This window comes from Hyla sarda, chromosome 1 (assembly GCF_029499605.1).
Source record: "Hyla sarda isolate aHylSar1 chromosome 1, aHylSar1.hap1, whole genome shotgun sequence".
Lineage (NCBI taxonomy): Eukaryota > Metazoa > Chordata > Amphibia > Anura > Hylidae > Hyla > Hyla sarda.
Window position 1 is genome coordinate 295,550,834 of NC_079189.1, and position 14,778 is coordinate 295,565,611.

Below are 14,778 nucleotides of genomic sequence, written 5' to 3' on the forward strand. Positions count from 1 at the left end.
CGATCCCAGAAAAAATGCAGAGTGTGTAACAGGAGGGGGATACGGAAGGACACCACCACTCAGTGTGACACTTGCCCCGATCATCCGGGCCTCTGCATTAAGGACTGCTTCAGGGAGTATCACACTTCCATGGAGTACAAAATTTTCCCTCTTCATTTAAATTTTCCATAATTTGACCCCAATGTACCAAGTCCAGAGTACATTCCAAATTTTAACCCCATAAAACCACTAAATTGCCCCAAAAAACTATTTCATAAAAAAAAAAAAAATAAATAAACTGATAAGACCTCAGGGGGTATTTTTTCCAAAAATGGGTCATGGGTCACTGAGTCACTATCATCGGGGACTTTTTATGTTGCCTCAAATGCGCAGCGCTCTCTCCACCTGAGCGGGGTGCGCATTTGAGGCAACAGGTTAGGGACGGCCACACACGTCACATTCCCAGAATGATGATTCAGAGCATAGGGTTTGGGGTGGGCATATTTTTTTTAGTTTTGGCTATGCTCTGGGTCATCATTCTTGGAACATATCCTGTTTTATAATTTTATGTCCCACTGTAACCCTTGTTAGTTATTAGTGTACCCCATATAATGCCCCTTGAGGGGGGGGTCCCACTGTTCTGGCTCCATAGGCAGCTGTCTAGAAGCTCCAGGCTCCTGACTGCCCTCCTGTTCCTCCGTGACCAGTGAGCAGAACCGATCTACGCCCAGATATGAGGTATGTCCTTACTCCAAAGAAATGTATTTACAATTTTTTATTTTTTTTTGCTGTTCTGGCACTAAATGTGACATGCCCCCCCATTTCAGCAAAATGTGACTCCTTCTCTTCTGAGCATTGTAGTGCGCCAGCAGAGCCCTTGACATCCTTACATGGGGTACTTCCATACTCAGAAGAGATGGGGTTTCACATTTTGGGGGACATTTTCTTCTATTACACCTTGTAAGAATGTAAGTTTTGAGAAAAACAGCATTTTAGTAAAAAAAAAATTTTTAATTAATTTACACATCCAAAGTCGTCAAACACCTGTGGGGTGTTAAGGCTCACGGTACCCCTTGTTACGTTCCTTGAGGGGTGTAGTTTCCAAAATAGTATGCAATGTGTTTTTTTTTTTGCTGTCCTGGCACCATAGGGGCTTCCTAAATGGGACATGCCCCCCCAAAACCATTTCAGCAAAATTTGATTTGCAAAAGCCAAATATGACTCCTTCTCTTCTGAGCATTGTAGTGCGCCCGCAGTGCACTTGACCTCCACATATGTGGTGTTTCCATACTCAGAAGAGATGGGGTTACACATTTTGGGGGGCATTTTCTCCTATTAACCCTTTTAAAAATTTAAAATTTGGGGGGAAACGAATTTTAGTGGAAAAAAAAAAGAAAATCATTTACACATCCAAATTTAACGAAAAGTCGTGAAACCCCTGTGGGGTGTTAAGGCTCACTGGACCCCTTGTTACGTTCCTTTAGGGGTGTAGTTTCCAAAATAGTATGCCATGTGGGTTTTTTTTTTTACTGTCCTGACACCATAGGGGCTTCCTAAATGCAACATGCCCCCAAAAACCATTTCAGAAAAACTCACTCTCCAAAATCCCTCTGTCATTCCTTCCCTTCTGAGCCCTCTAGTGCACCCGCCGAACACTTGACATACACATGAGGTATTTCCTTACTCGAGAGAAATTGGGTTACACATTTTAGGAAGATTTCTCTCCTTTTACCCCTTGTAAAAATTAAAAAAATGGGTCTACAAGAACATGCGAGTGTAAAAAATGAAGATTTTGAATTTTCTCCTTCAATTTGCTGCTATTCCTGTGAAACACCTAAAGGGTTAACAAACCTTTTGAATGTCATTTTGAATACTTTGAGGGGTGCAGTTTTTATAATGGGGTCATTTGTGGGGCATTTCGAATATAAAATATAAAAGCCCTTCAAATCCACTTCAAAACAGAACTGGTCCCTGAAAAATTTCGATTTTGAAAATTTTGTGAAAAATTGGAAAATTGCTGCTATACTTTGAAGCCCTCTGGTGTCTTCCAAAAGTAAAAATATGTCAACTTTATGATGCAATCATAAAGTAGACATGTTGTATATGTGAATCAATATATAATTTATTTGGAATATTCATTTTTCTTCAAAGTTAAAAAAAATGCAAAATTTTCTATTTTTTCATAAAATTTTTGAATTTTTCACCAAGAAACGATGCAAGTATCAACAAGATTTTACCACTAATATAGAGTAGAATATGTCACGAAAAAACAATCTCGGAATCAGAATGAAAGGTAAAAGCATCCAAGAGTTATTAATGCTTAAAGTGAAAGTGGTCAGATGTTCAAAAAATGGCCGGGTCCTACAGTGAAAATTGGCTGGGTCCTTAAGGGGTTAAAAAGGTGGGGCGGTGCAAATAAGGGTGAGGGCCAAGGGCCAGAGACAAAGGGGCGGCAAAATGAGGTATTGCCTAGGGTGACAAAAATCCTTGCACCAGCCTTGGCGGCCATGGCCCGAGCTGCCAAACAGGCAGGGTTCCTGTGCCATTTCAATCCCCTGCATATGAATTGTATCTCTTCTATCACTTCCTGTCAGGGGAGGACCGACACCACCCAGGGCCCCAGACCAAATAAAGCAAGGGCCCCCAGCAAGACTCCACCCCTGGCCCCACCTCTGCCCCACCCCTATTCCCGCCCAGTATGCATATGAATATTTGCCATAGAAAGGAATAGGGGGTGCAGTGCGCTTGAGGCTATGGGGTACTTTGAGGGATGGCAATGCCAATCACCTTAACTACACCGAGGGGGAGATTTATCAAAACTTGTGCAGAGGAAAAGTTGTCCAGTTGCCCATAGCAACCAGTCAGATTGCTTCTCTCATTTTTCTGAGGCCTTTTCAAAAATGAAAGCAATGATCTGATTGGTTGCTATGGGCAACTCAGCAACTTTTCTTCTGGACAGGTTTTGATGAATCTCCCCCCAAGTGCCTTAAAACACTGAACTCCTCCTTTTTGTGCCAACTTGGGATCTCTGTCTGCGATACCCAGTCCAACTTGACTCCAGCCTCCACTCACCTTTAAAGGGGTACTCCGGTGGAAAACTTTTTTTTTAAATCAACTGGTGCCAGAAAGTTAAACAGATTTGTAAATAACTTCTATTAAAAAATCTCAATCCTTCCAGTACTTTTTAGGGGCTGAATACTAAAGAGAAATCCAAAAAAGAAATGCATTTCCTCTGATGTCATGACCACAGTGCTCTCTGCTGACCTCTGCTGTCCATTTTAGGAACTGTCCAGAGCAGGAGAAATTCCCCATAGCAAACATATGCTGCTCAGGACAGTTCCTAAAATGGACAGAGATGTCAGCAGAGAGCACTGTGGTCATGATGTCAGCAGAGAGCTCTGTGGTCATGACATCAGAGGAAATGCATTTCTTTTTTGGATTTCTCTTTAGTATACAGCCCCTAAAAAGTAATGGAAGGATTAAGATTTTTTTAATAGAAGTGATTTACAAATCTGTTTAACTTTCTGGCACCAGTTGATTTAAAAAAAAAAAAAAAAGTTTCCCATGGGAGTACCCCTTTAACTTTCTGGTACCAGTTGATTTATAAAAAAAATAAAAAAACAGTTTTTCACCGGAGTACCTGCCTTTCACTGCTCACTACATGATGGCACAGTCAGATATATAACTCATCTCTGACTGTGTCATAATATAGTGAGCGGTGAAAGGCAGGTAGAAAATAGCAACTAGTCCATTTATAAGCCACACACTTTGCCTTTTTGCCTCCTGCTTGGGTGAGGCCTCTTAGATTTATTACAGAAATAGCACAGCAGCACAGAGTATTTCTGGAGGGAACCGTAGTGAGGCAGACTGTCTGAGATACTCTGTGCTGCTGGGAAGCCTACTCCATCTTCTATCTGCCTTTTACCGCCCCCTACATGATGGCACAGTCAGAGATATAAGTTATATTTCACATATAACTAAGTCAGACTGTTCCATCATGTAGGGAGCGGTGAAAGGCAGGTAGAAGATACATACAATTATACAATTCATAAGCCACCCACCTGGCCAGGTTAGCCTGTTTATGTGTCCATGCAGATGCCGACTGAGAAAGCTGGCAGAGAGATCAGGGCACTTCTTCGGCAGAGCTCTGTACACCGAGTACAAGGGGGGCTCTGTACACAGAGGACAGGCAGGGATCTGTACACCGAGGACAGGCGGGGATCTGTACACCGAGCAAAAGCGGGGCTCTGTACACCGAGGACAAGCGGGGCTCTGTACACCGAGGACAAGCGGGGCTCTGTACACCGAGGACAAGCGGGGCTCTGTACACCGAGGACAAGCGGGGCTCTGTACACCGAGGACAAGCGGGGCTCTGTACACCGAGGACAAGCGGGGCTCTGTACACCGAGGACAGGCGGGGCTCTGTACACAGAGGACAGGCGGGGCTCTGTACACCGAGGACAGGCGGGGCTCTGTACACCGAGGACAGGCGGGGCTCTGTACACCGAGGACAGGCGGGGATCTGTACACCGAGGAAAGGCGGGGATCTGTACACCGAGGACAGGCGGGGATCTGTACACCGAGGACAGGCGGGGATCTGTACACCGATGACAGGCGGGGATCTGTACACCGAGGACAGGCGGGGATCTGTACACCGAGGACAGGCGGGGATCTGTACACCGAGGACAGGCAGGAATCTGTACACCGAGGACAGGCAGGGATCTGTACACCGAGGACAGGCAGGGATCTGAACACCGAGGACAAGCGGGGCCCTGTACACCGAGGACAAGCGGGGCCCTGTACACTGATGTGGTGCCCCGGTACCGTATTTAATACGTTACCTTTGTAGAGGTCCCCACAGTCAGAGTCCCTAGGAACGTCAGGGTCCCTCTCCTATAGTTATCCCCTTGTCACCCCTCAGTTAGTCTATGACTATATAGATGTTCTTATAAATATAAGTATAAATGTGTATATATTTAATTGCCTACCTGTTCAGTGTAGCAGGACCTGCGGATCACGTGATTAGGTTACAACTCTATGGTTTTGCTACAGGACCTTTGGAGGTTTCCATGACGTGTTCACCCACAATGCACTGTAACGGTGAGTGACAGTTGTTATGGACCAATCCAAAACGGCCAGCCCCTGCCCATATAGGGGAACTGCGCCATCTTGATCTCTGTCTTGGGTTGCTGATTCTGGAAGAGGTAGGACCTCCGCAGCTTACAAGACAATTTACTAGGCCAAAGCCTTGCGGCCTCGGCCTCTAACATAGCGGATATACTAAGCAATTCCCCGCTACTGACCGCAAGATCACTGGACCTAAACGCACCCTTAAATCCAGCGGATCAATGCTACAAAATCCCTAAGAAGCTAAATTGAGCTTATCTGATCCCAACCAAATGTCAATCGCTGCTCAGCTATATCTATAGAGACTCTGTTATCTGGACTGTTACTATTACTACATGTACAGAAATTCTTCAGTAAAAGTTCCTGCAAGTTTTCAGTTAACAGTGGTTGTGGACAATCCTTTATTTCTGCATCACCTATTGCTCTTGGGAAGGGTGGCAATAGGCCTATCAAGATTACAGAATTTAACCTGCACCCTGGCGTCACGAGTGACAAGGGTTAACAGCGCCCTTTATTATTCTGAACAGCACAGCAACATCCTAACTACCCTACACCCCACAAGGCCCAAGGTTACCACATAGCCTTTTTGGCATCGCACGAACAGGATTCGGGTGTGTGCCTACTGCTGTTGCCACTATTGAAATTGTACTCCCCCTCAGAAAGTAACGGACTGTATTCATGTGTCGCAGACCACATTACAGTGTACAAGAGCGGTGCGTGTGGTGCAAGTTGCAAGGGGGCCACGCGAAAAGTAAGGGGGAGGCGAAAGAATAACCACAATATTAAATCTCAACCCGGGACTTGAACCCACACTGGGGTCTCCCATCCACACTACTACCAGGACCTTGCTGTTTAGCTGTCTGCCCCACTTGCTGCAAGCTCTCCATAGACCACAATGGGCCTATTGGCTTCAATGGGCAAAAAAAATATCACAATCTTATAGATCCAGCCTATTCACTTATACCGACGCTACATAGACGACCTCTTCCTGGTATGGAAAGGGCCCCCACACCTCATCCGACTTTTTGAGGGGAACATCAACCACAACGACTGGGTGATCAAACTTACATCCAATCATTCCAGCGAGAAAATAGAATTCCTTGACCTCGAGATCAGCAATGAAAATGGAGAAATCACAGCAACCCATTTCAAGAAAGTACATTCAAATAGCTACTTGGCATTCGACAGTGGACACTACAAAATGTGGCGCACAAACGTACCATTCAGTCATTACAAGCGAATTCGCAAAAACTGTACCAGGAATAACATTTTCGAACAACAAGCCAAAACCCTACAGAACAGATTCAAAGCAAAAGGATACCCTGAACCCCTCCTAAAAGATACTCACTCAAGATGACTGTCTCAAACCAAAAGAACCCCAAACCGTGTTCCCCGACACAACAGAAAACATCTGTTTGAACTTCATCCCCACATACAACTGTGCACACAATGCCATTCGCACAGCACTCAGCAAACATTGGTACATACTACAAACTGACCCAGTACTGAAACCCATTCTTCCGGACAAACCCAACATTACCTTCAGAAGAGCCCCAACCCTACGAAATATGTTGGTCCCAAGTAAACCGAAGCAACAGATCAAACTCAAAAACAATATCAGTACCTTACCCATAAAAGGGAACATGTAAATGCGGGAGCACAAAATGTCTATGCTGTAAGAACATAGCACACAATCAAAAAACCTGTAAAAGCACCACCAATGGTGAGGAATTCCCAATCAAAAGCTTTTTTAACTGCAAATCCAGCTTCATCATATGTCTGATCACCTGCAAATGCAAGAAGCAATATGTGGGAAGGACAACACAGGAACTCCACTGTAGCCTTAATAAACATAGGAACAACAGTAAAAAGACATTTTTACGTCACAGTATCTCAAGACATTGTACCGAACAGCACCCGGATGATGAAGAAGACCCCTTTACGATTTGCCCCATTGATCATGTACCCAGATTCCCAAAATTATACGGAGAATTCCTCCAATAAAAAATAGTTTTTTCTTATCTATCCTATTAAACTACCTCATGCAAGCTGGTAAGATACTATGATGTTATTATTTTAACACTATTATTATTTGATGCCACTACTACGTTTTTTTTTCCCTTAGTTTTATTTATATTACTTTATTTTTTTTCTTTATTTTTGTTTACATTTTTTATAGTTATGATAACACCATTATCCACACAAACACCTAGCTATCCCAAAAAACTGGGTGTCTGACTTATTTCTATGCATTATACCATCTCCTGCTAAATTGTAATGTTTTGCTGCCATCTACTGGCGAACTGTGTAATTTACAACCCCTCCATTCATTCCTACTACATTACACTTTATACAATCCTTCCTGTTCCAATTGACCTAGTTGCCCATATATGGAATCCACTTGACCCCAGTTCAAACACTTTCCTAAGTACCAATTGACCTACATATGTCTATCTTAAGTAAAGAATAACCACAATCTTTTTTTTTTTTTTTTTTTTTTATCTAAGAGCCAAGGAACATGCTCTCGAATCACCCAAAGTGCAAGAAAAAGTGCAAACGTGTTAAACAAAAAAAAATGTGCACAGAGGATGCGGTCTATCGCAAGCCCTTCTCTGATAGGAGAGAGGCCCCCCAACAAACCTTACCCTTCGTCTCCGGACCAAAAGGTACCTGCGAGGTTCCAGGTTCGATGTCCCTTTTCGCCGAAGCTACTAAGGGACCACAAATGCTCCCGGCATCCCCCTTTGCATTAGCCAAGGTATCTGCCCGCAGAGCCGATAACGGTAGGTACCCTGCCAAGGCAGGAGTACCAGGGGTGTTTGCAGGGAGGTGCGGAACCTAATGGCCACACACACCTCGCCTAGACCGCCAGGAGGGACACCCAAAAGGGCTTCTGACAAATCCTGTGGACACACAACACGCAAAAAGTGACACAGTGAGACAAAAAGAAATAAGTGAATGTGTGCAGATATACTGCCCGGACATCCAGCCGGATCTATAAAAATGTCTCTGATCCTAGCCAGAAGGCCGGGAATCAAGAGGTGAGTGCCACAAGGTGAAGAGATTATGGTGCCCATGCTTCCACTCAGTTAGCCAGTACACCCAGTGAGTTTCGGCACCTCGGGGTCACCACTCCCTGAGGCACAAAAGTACCTCGGCTCTAAACCCTCTCAGCCTCATTGCGAGACCCGGAGGAAGCAAGTAACATCGGGGCAGCCGTCAGGCTGATTCCTCAGAACCAGCCCTGGAACGCCCCAGTACACCTGCTCCCTACCATGCAGCACCCATCCCCACCAGCTCCACACTGGCGTCGCCTGCCACCAGCATGAAACTGATAAGAACAGATACTACACTTGATCTTAGCCAAAAGGTCGAGAACCCCTTTAAAGGGGTACTCTGGTGAAAACCCTTTTTTTTAAATGACTTCTATATTTGTAAATTACTTCTATTAAAAAATCTTAATCCTTCCTGTACTTATTAGCTGCTGAATAATACAGAGGAAACCCTTTTCTTTTTGGAATGCTCTCTGATGACATCACGAGCAAAGTTCTCTCTGCTGATGTTATTATAATAATAATAACACTTTATTTATTGTTGTGCTTAGTGGGATTTGAACCCACGTCCCCAGCACTGCAAGGCAGCAGTGCTAACCCCTTAGCCACCACGCTACCCTTAGCATAGATCTGCTATGCATGGTTGCTAAAATGGACAGAGATGTCAGCAGAGAGCACTGTGCTCGTGATGTCATCAGTGATCCAAAAAGAAAGGAATTTCCTCTGTAGCATTCAGCAGATAATAAGTACTGGAAGGATTAAGATTTTTTAATGGAAGTAATTAACAAATATGTTTAACTTTCTGCCACCAGTTGATTTAAAAGAAAAAAGGTTTCCACTGGAGTACCCCTTTAATCCCTTAAGGACCAAGCCCATTTTCACCGTAAGAACCAGGCCAATTTTATTTTTTCATTTTCGTTTTTTCCTCCTCTCCTTCTAAAATCCATAACTCTTTCATATTTCCATCTACAGACCCATATAAGGGCTTGTTTTTTGCGTGACCAATTGTACTTAGTAATGAATTCTCAGATTTTACCGTAAAATGTTTTTTTAGGGAGGAAATTTAAATGAAAACCACAATTTTGCACATTTTGGAGGGTTTCGTTTTCACACTGTACAATTTACGGTAAAAATGACTTGTGTACTTTATTCTGTGGGTCAATACGATTAAAATTATACCCATGGCTACATACTTATATTTTTGTACCGCTTAAAAAAAAAAAATTCTAAAACTTTTTGTACAAAATCAGTAATCTAAAATCGCCCTATTGTGACCACCTATAACTTTCTCATTTTTTGCGCCGTCATCTGAACTTTTTATCGATACCACATTTGCATATATAAAACTTTTATATAATTTTTTATAATTTTTTTATAAAATGTAACAAAAAAGCTGCATTTTTGGCCTTTTTTTAAAAATTTTTACATTTACGTCGTTCACCGTACGGGATCATTAACATTATATTTTGATAGTTTGGACATTTACGCACGCGGCGATACCAAATATGTTTATTAAAAAAAAAACTTTACGCTTTTTGGGGGTAAAATGGGAAAAATGGACAATTTTAATTTTCATTGGGGAGGGGATTTTTCACTTTTTTTTACTTTTTATTTTTAAATTTTTCAACTTTTTTTCACACTTTTTATGTCCCCATAGGGGACTATCTATAACAATCCTTTGATTGCTAATACTGTTCAGTGCTATGTATAGGACATAGCACTGATCAGTATTATCGGCTATCTCCTGCTCTGGTCTGCTCGATCTCAGACCAGAGCAGGAGACGCCAGGAGATGGCCGGAGCAAGGTCAGGGGACCTCCGGCCGCCATTACAGATGATCGGATCGCCGCGGCAGCGCTGTGGGCCATCAGATCATCTGTTTTATTATGCCGCAGATCACGGCATCTGAGGGGTTAATTTACAGATCACGGCATCTGAGGAGTTAATGGCGGACATCTGCGCGATCGCGGATGTCGGCCATTACCGGCGGGTGCCCTGGTGCGGATAGCAGCCGGAACCTGCCGTGTATGACGCGAGTACCGCTCCGATGCTCGCGGTCATACACAGGACGTAAATGTATGTTCTGCCAAACCAGGACGTACATTTACATCCGTGGTCGTTAAGGGGTTAAGTGAATGTGCGCCGTGACGTACGGCCCAATCTATAAAAATGTCCCCGATCATAGCCAGAAGGCCAGGATGATTGCCAAATGTGAAGAGTACGTGGTGCAGTGCTTCCACTCAGTAAGCTATTACACCCAGTGAGTTTTGGCACCTCAGGGTCACAGAAGTACCTCGGCCTTCAACCTCCTCAGCCTCACGGTGAGACCTGGAGCGAACAGGTCACATCAGAGCAGCCGTCGAGCTGATTCCTCAGAACCAGCCCCGGGGCACCTGCCCCCTCCATACAGCATCCATCCTACATCAATGGCAGAGACTAAACCACCGATAAGAACAGATACTACGCTTGATCTTAGCCAAAAGGTCACGAGCGATATATGCCATCAGAATGCAGCCGTATAAATGTGGTACGTGCTGTACGCCGCAACTATGCAAATATATAGCACAGCCTGCTGCCTGTCCCAACTTATTGTGAAAACATTCATTTCGGCTGGGATTACACTTGGCGTGTTTGACAGAAAAAAAACACCATGCTCGCTGCAGGCACATGTTATGTTGGAATCAATAGGGTCAGGGACGTGCACACATAGGAGTGAAAGGGGGCTGGAGCCCTGCCCTTTTCCTCACCTGCCCCTCTAGTGCCCTCACAAAAGGAGCTGCAGACTCAGGGTGACAGGTGAAGTAAAAAGGATCCATTGCTGGGAGATTTGTATGGGGTTTATGGAGGGTGCTGTGCCCTCCCTGCAGCAAGGGGGCACCACTCACCCTGTCATTATCTGCTTCTCTCCACACAGAGGAGACAGGAGCAGAGGCAGAGAGAAGCCCCGCCCACAGCATGTCCTGACACAGACTTCAGCCTGTGCAGCCCTTACTGTAAGTAACTGTAAATATATGTGAGTGATTGTATGTCAGTGTGTGTGTATGTATATATGTGAGTGATTGTATGTCAGTGTGTGTGTATGTATATATGTGAGTGATTGTATGTCAGTGTGTGTGTATGTATATATGTGAGTGATTGTATGTCAGTGTGTGTGTATGTATATATGTGAGTGATTGTATGTCAGTGTGTGTGTATGTATATATGTGAGTGATTGTATGTCAGTGTGTGTGTATGTATATATGTATGTGTGTATCTATGTATATATGTGTGTATGTATACATATGTGTGTGTATGTGTATGTGTCTATCTCTATGTATATGCCTATATATGTGAGCAAGTGAATCTATGTATGTGTATGTATGTATGTATGTGTGTGTATGTATATGTGTATGTATGTGTGTATGTATGTATGTGTGTGTGTATGTATGTATGTGTGTATGTATGCATCCATGCATGTATGTATATGTGTGTATATATGAGCAAGTGAATCTATGTATGTATGTATGTGTGTATATGTGTGTGTGTGTCTATCTCTATGTATATGCCTATATATATGAGCAAGTGAATCTTTGTATGTGTATGTATGTATGTGTGTGTGTGTGTCTATCTCTATGTATATGCCTATATATGTGAGCAAGTGAATCTATGTATGTGTATGTATTAGGGTTGCCACCTTTCCCTCAGAATGTGGGGGGGGGGGGGCTACAAAAGGGGAGGGGTTCAGGCTCAGCAGACAGTATCACACATGACAGGATTAGATACACAGGCTCAGCAGACAGTATCGCACATGACAGGATTAGATACACAGGCTCAGCAGACAGTATCGCACATGACAGGATTAGATACACAGGCTCATCAGGCAGTATCGCACATGACAGGATTAGATACACAGGCTCATATCCCACATGACAGATTTGGATATACAGGCTCAGCAGACAGTATCACACATGATAGGATTAGATACAGAGCGCAGCAGATAGTTTCACACATTAAAACATAAAATCAGTGTTTCCCAACCAGGGTGCCTCCAGCTATTGCAAAACTACAACTCCCAGCATGCCCGGACAGTCAAAGGCTGTCTGGGCATGCTGGGAGTAATAGTTTTGCAACAGCTGGAGGCACCCTGGTTGGGAAACACTGCATTAAATACACAATTTTGCAGAGAGGTCTCACCAGTCTCTTGTCTTCACTTTCTCCTTTCCCCGGGCGGCTCCAGGTTAAGGAATGTCCGGGGTTGAGGAGGAATGGGGTGGTCAATTATTTATCCCATGGGGCCACATGAGAAACTAAAAATATTGTGGAGGGCCGGGTAGTTTTTCCCCAGATTAGGCAGCATAGTTGTCCCCCAGATCAGGCAGCATAGTTGTCCCCCAGATCAGGCAGCACAGTTGTCCCCCAGATTAGGCAGCATAGTTGTCCCCCAGATTAGGCAGCATAGATGTCCCCCAGATTAGGCAGCATAGTTGTCCCCCAGATTAGGCAGCATAGTTGTCCCCCAGATTAGGCAGCATAGATGTCCCCCAGATTAGGCAGCATAGTTGTCCCCCAGATTAGGCAGCATAGTTGTCCCCCAGATTAGGCAGCATAGTTGTCCCCCAGATCAGTATAGTTGTCCCCCAGATTAGGCAGCATAGATGTAACCCAGATTAGGCAGCATAGTTGTCCCCCAGATTAGGCAGCATAGTTGTCCCCCAGATTAGGCAGCATAGTTGTCCCCCAGATTAGGCAGCATAGTTGTCCCCCAGATTAGGCAGCATAGTTGTCCCCCAGATTACGAGCATAGTTGTCCCCCAGATCAGTATAGTTGTCCCCCAGATCAGCATAGTTGTCCCCCAGATTACGAGCATAGTTGTCCCCAGATCAGCATAGTTGTCCCCAGATTAGGCAGCATAGTTGTCCCCCAGATTAGGCAGCATAGTTGTCCCCCAGATCAGTATAGTTGTCCCCCAGATCAGCATAGTTGTCCCCCAGATTACGAGCATAGTTGTCCCCAGATCAGCATAGTTGTCCCCCAGATTAGGCAGCTCCCCCCCCCCCCCCCCCACACACACACATATATATAGGAGCATAGTTGTCCCCCAGATCAGTATAGTTGTCCCCCAGATCAGTATAGTTGTCCCCCAGATTACGAGCATAGTTTTCCCCCAGATCAGTATAGTTGTCCCCCAGATCAGTATAGTTGTCCCCCAGATCAGTATAGTTGTCCCCCAGATTACGAGCATAGTTTTCCCTCAGATCAGTATAGTTGTCCCCCAGATCAGTATAGTTGTCCCCCAGATCAGTATAGTTGTCCCCCAGATTACGAGCATAGTTTTCCCCCAGATCAGTATAGTTGTCCCCCAGATCAGTATAGTTGTCCCCCAGATCAGTATAGTTGTCCCCCAGATCAGTATAGTTGTCCCCCAGATTACGAGCATAGTTGTCCCCCAGATAAGGCAGCCCCCCCCCCCCCAGACACACACACACATATATACACACACACATATATACACACACACCTATATATACACACACACATATATACACAGACACACATATACACAGACACACAGAGACACATGCACAGACACATGTAAACACAGACACATATATACACAGACACATATATACACAGACTCTCACCCGCCCTGTGCAGCAGAGGGAGACAGTATACACGGCCTCTCCTCTCCCCTCCCTGCTCTGCCTATGGAGGGTTGTAAGACTGCACGGCAGAGAGAAGGAAGGGGAGGGGGAGAGAGGAGACTGGAGGGGCAAGCTGTGCATAACTAGCTTGCCCCCTGACTGGTGAGCAGTAAGAGGTTAAGAAATATACAGGCAAGGTTTTTAGCCCCCTCCCCCGCCTGTAAAACTTGCCAATGGCTACAGTGGTATGTCCCATGGGTGGGGGGGAAGGAGTGCACCAATCAGGGGTTTAATAGTTTCCCGGGCTTTCAGAGGCCCTCCCCTGGGTATTTATAGCTGTGGTGCCTCCCTTCCCCCCTCAATCTGCCCAGGACCCGGAGTTTTGGCTGCCGGTTGGTATGTATCTGCCCCTTATATTATGGCCCGGATGGAGCAGGAGGGTGAGGGCTGGCATGCTCGCTTGTGGCTGAGCTGGCCTCCCCTCCTGTTGCACCCTGGCGTTGGGTTCGGGAGGCTGGCGGACCTCTCGCCCTCTCACAGTCCCAAACCCCCCCCCCCCCTGTTCTGCCCGTTCCTTTAATCCTCTTCCCTGCCCCGTTCCTTTAATCCCCTTCCCGTGCCTTTAATCCTTTTCCCTGCCCGTTCCTTCAATCCACTTCTCTGCCCCTGGCCCGAGCCCCTTTGCCAGGCGTGCTCCTTATGTGCGCGCTTTGCCTCCTTCCCCGTTGCTGTCCCCTCCGTCTGCGGTGGCGGCCCCCTGGGTTGCTGGGCTGTTTTGTATAGCCTTGCGCAAATGGACGTTTATTAACGTCCATTTGCGTGTTCTCAGCTATAATGCGCGCTCACAAGGCGAGCACGCATCATAGCCGTCGGGTCCCAGTTGCTATTAGCAACCAGGACCCGTGCTAATGCCGGACATCGCCGATCGGGCAGATGTCCGGCATTACCTTTTTGGATGCGGCGATCAAAGTTGATCGCCGCATCTGAATGTATGTATA

The 14,778-nt window shown here is 45.3% G+C and overlaps 1 pseudogene; it reads right to left on the reverse strand.

Moving 5' to 3' along the window:
• Window positions 1–8,409: 8,409 nt before the first annotated feature.
• On the reverse strand, window positions 8,410–8,483 carry LOC130344541 (U2 spliceosomal RNA; annotated as a pseudogene).
• Window positions 8,484–14,778: the final 6,295 nt, after the last annotated feature.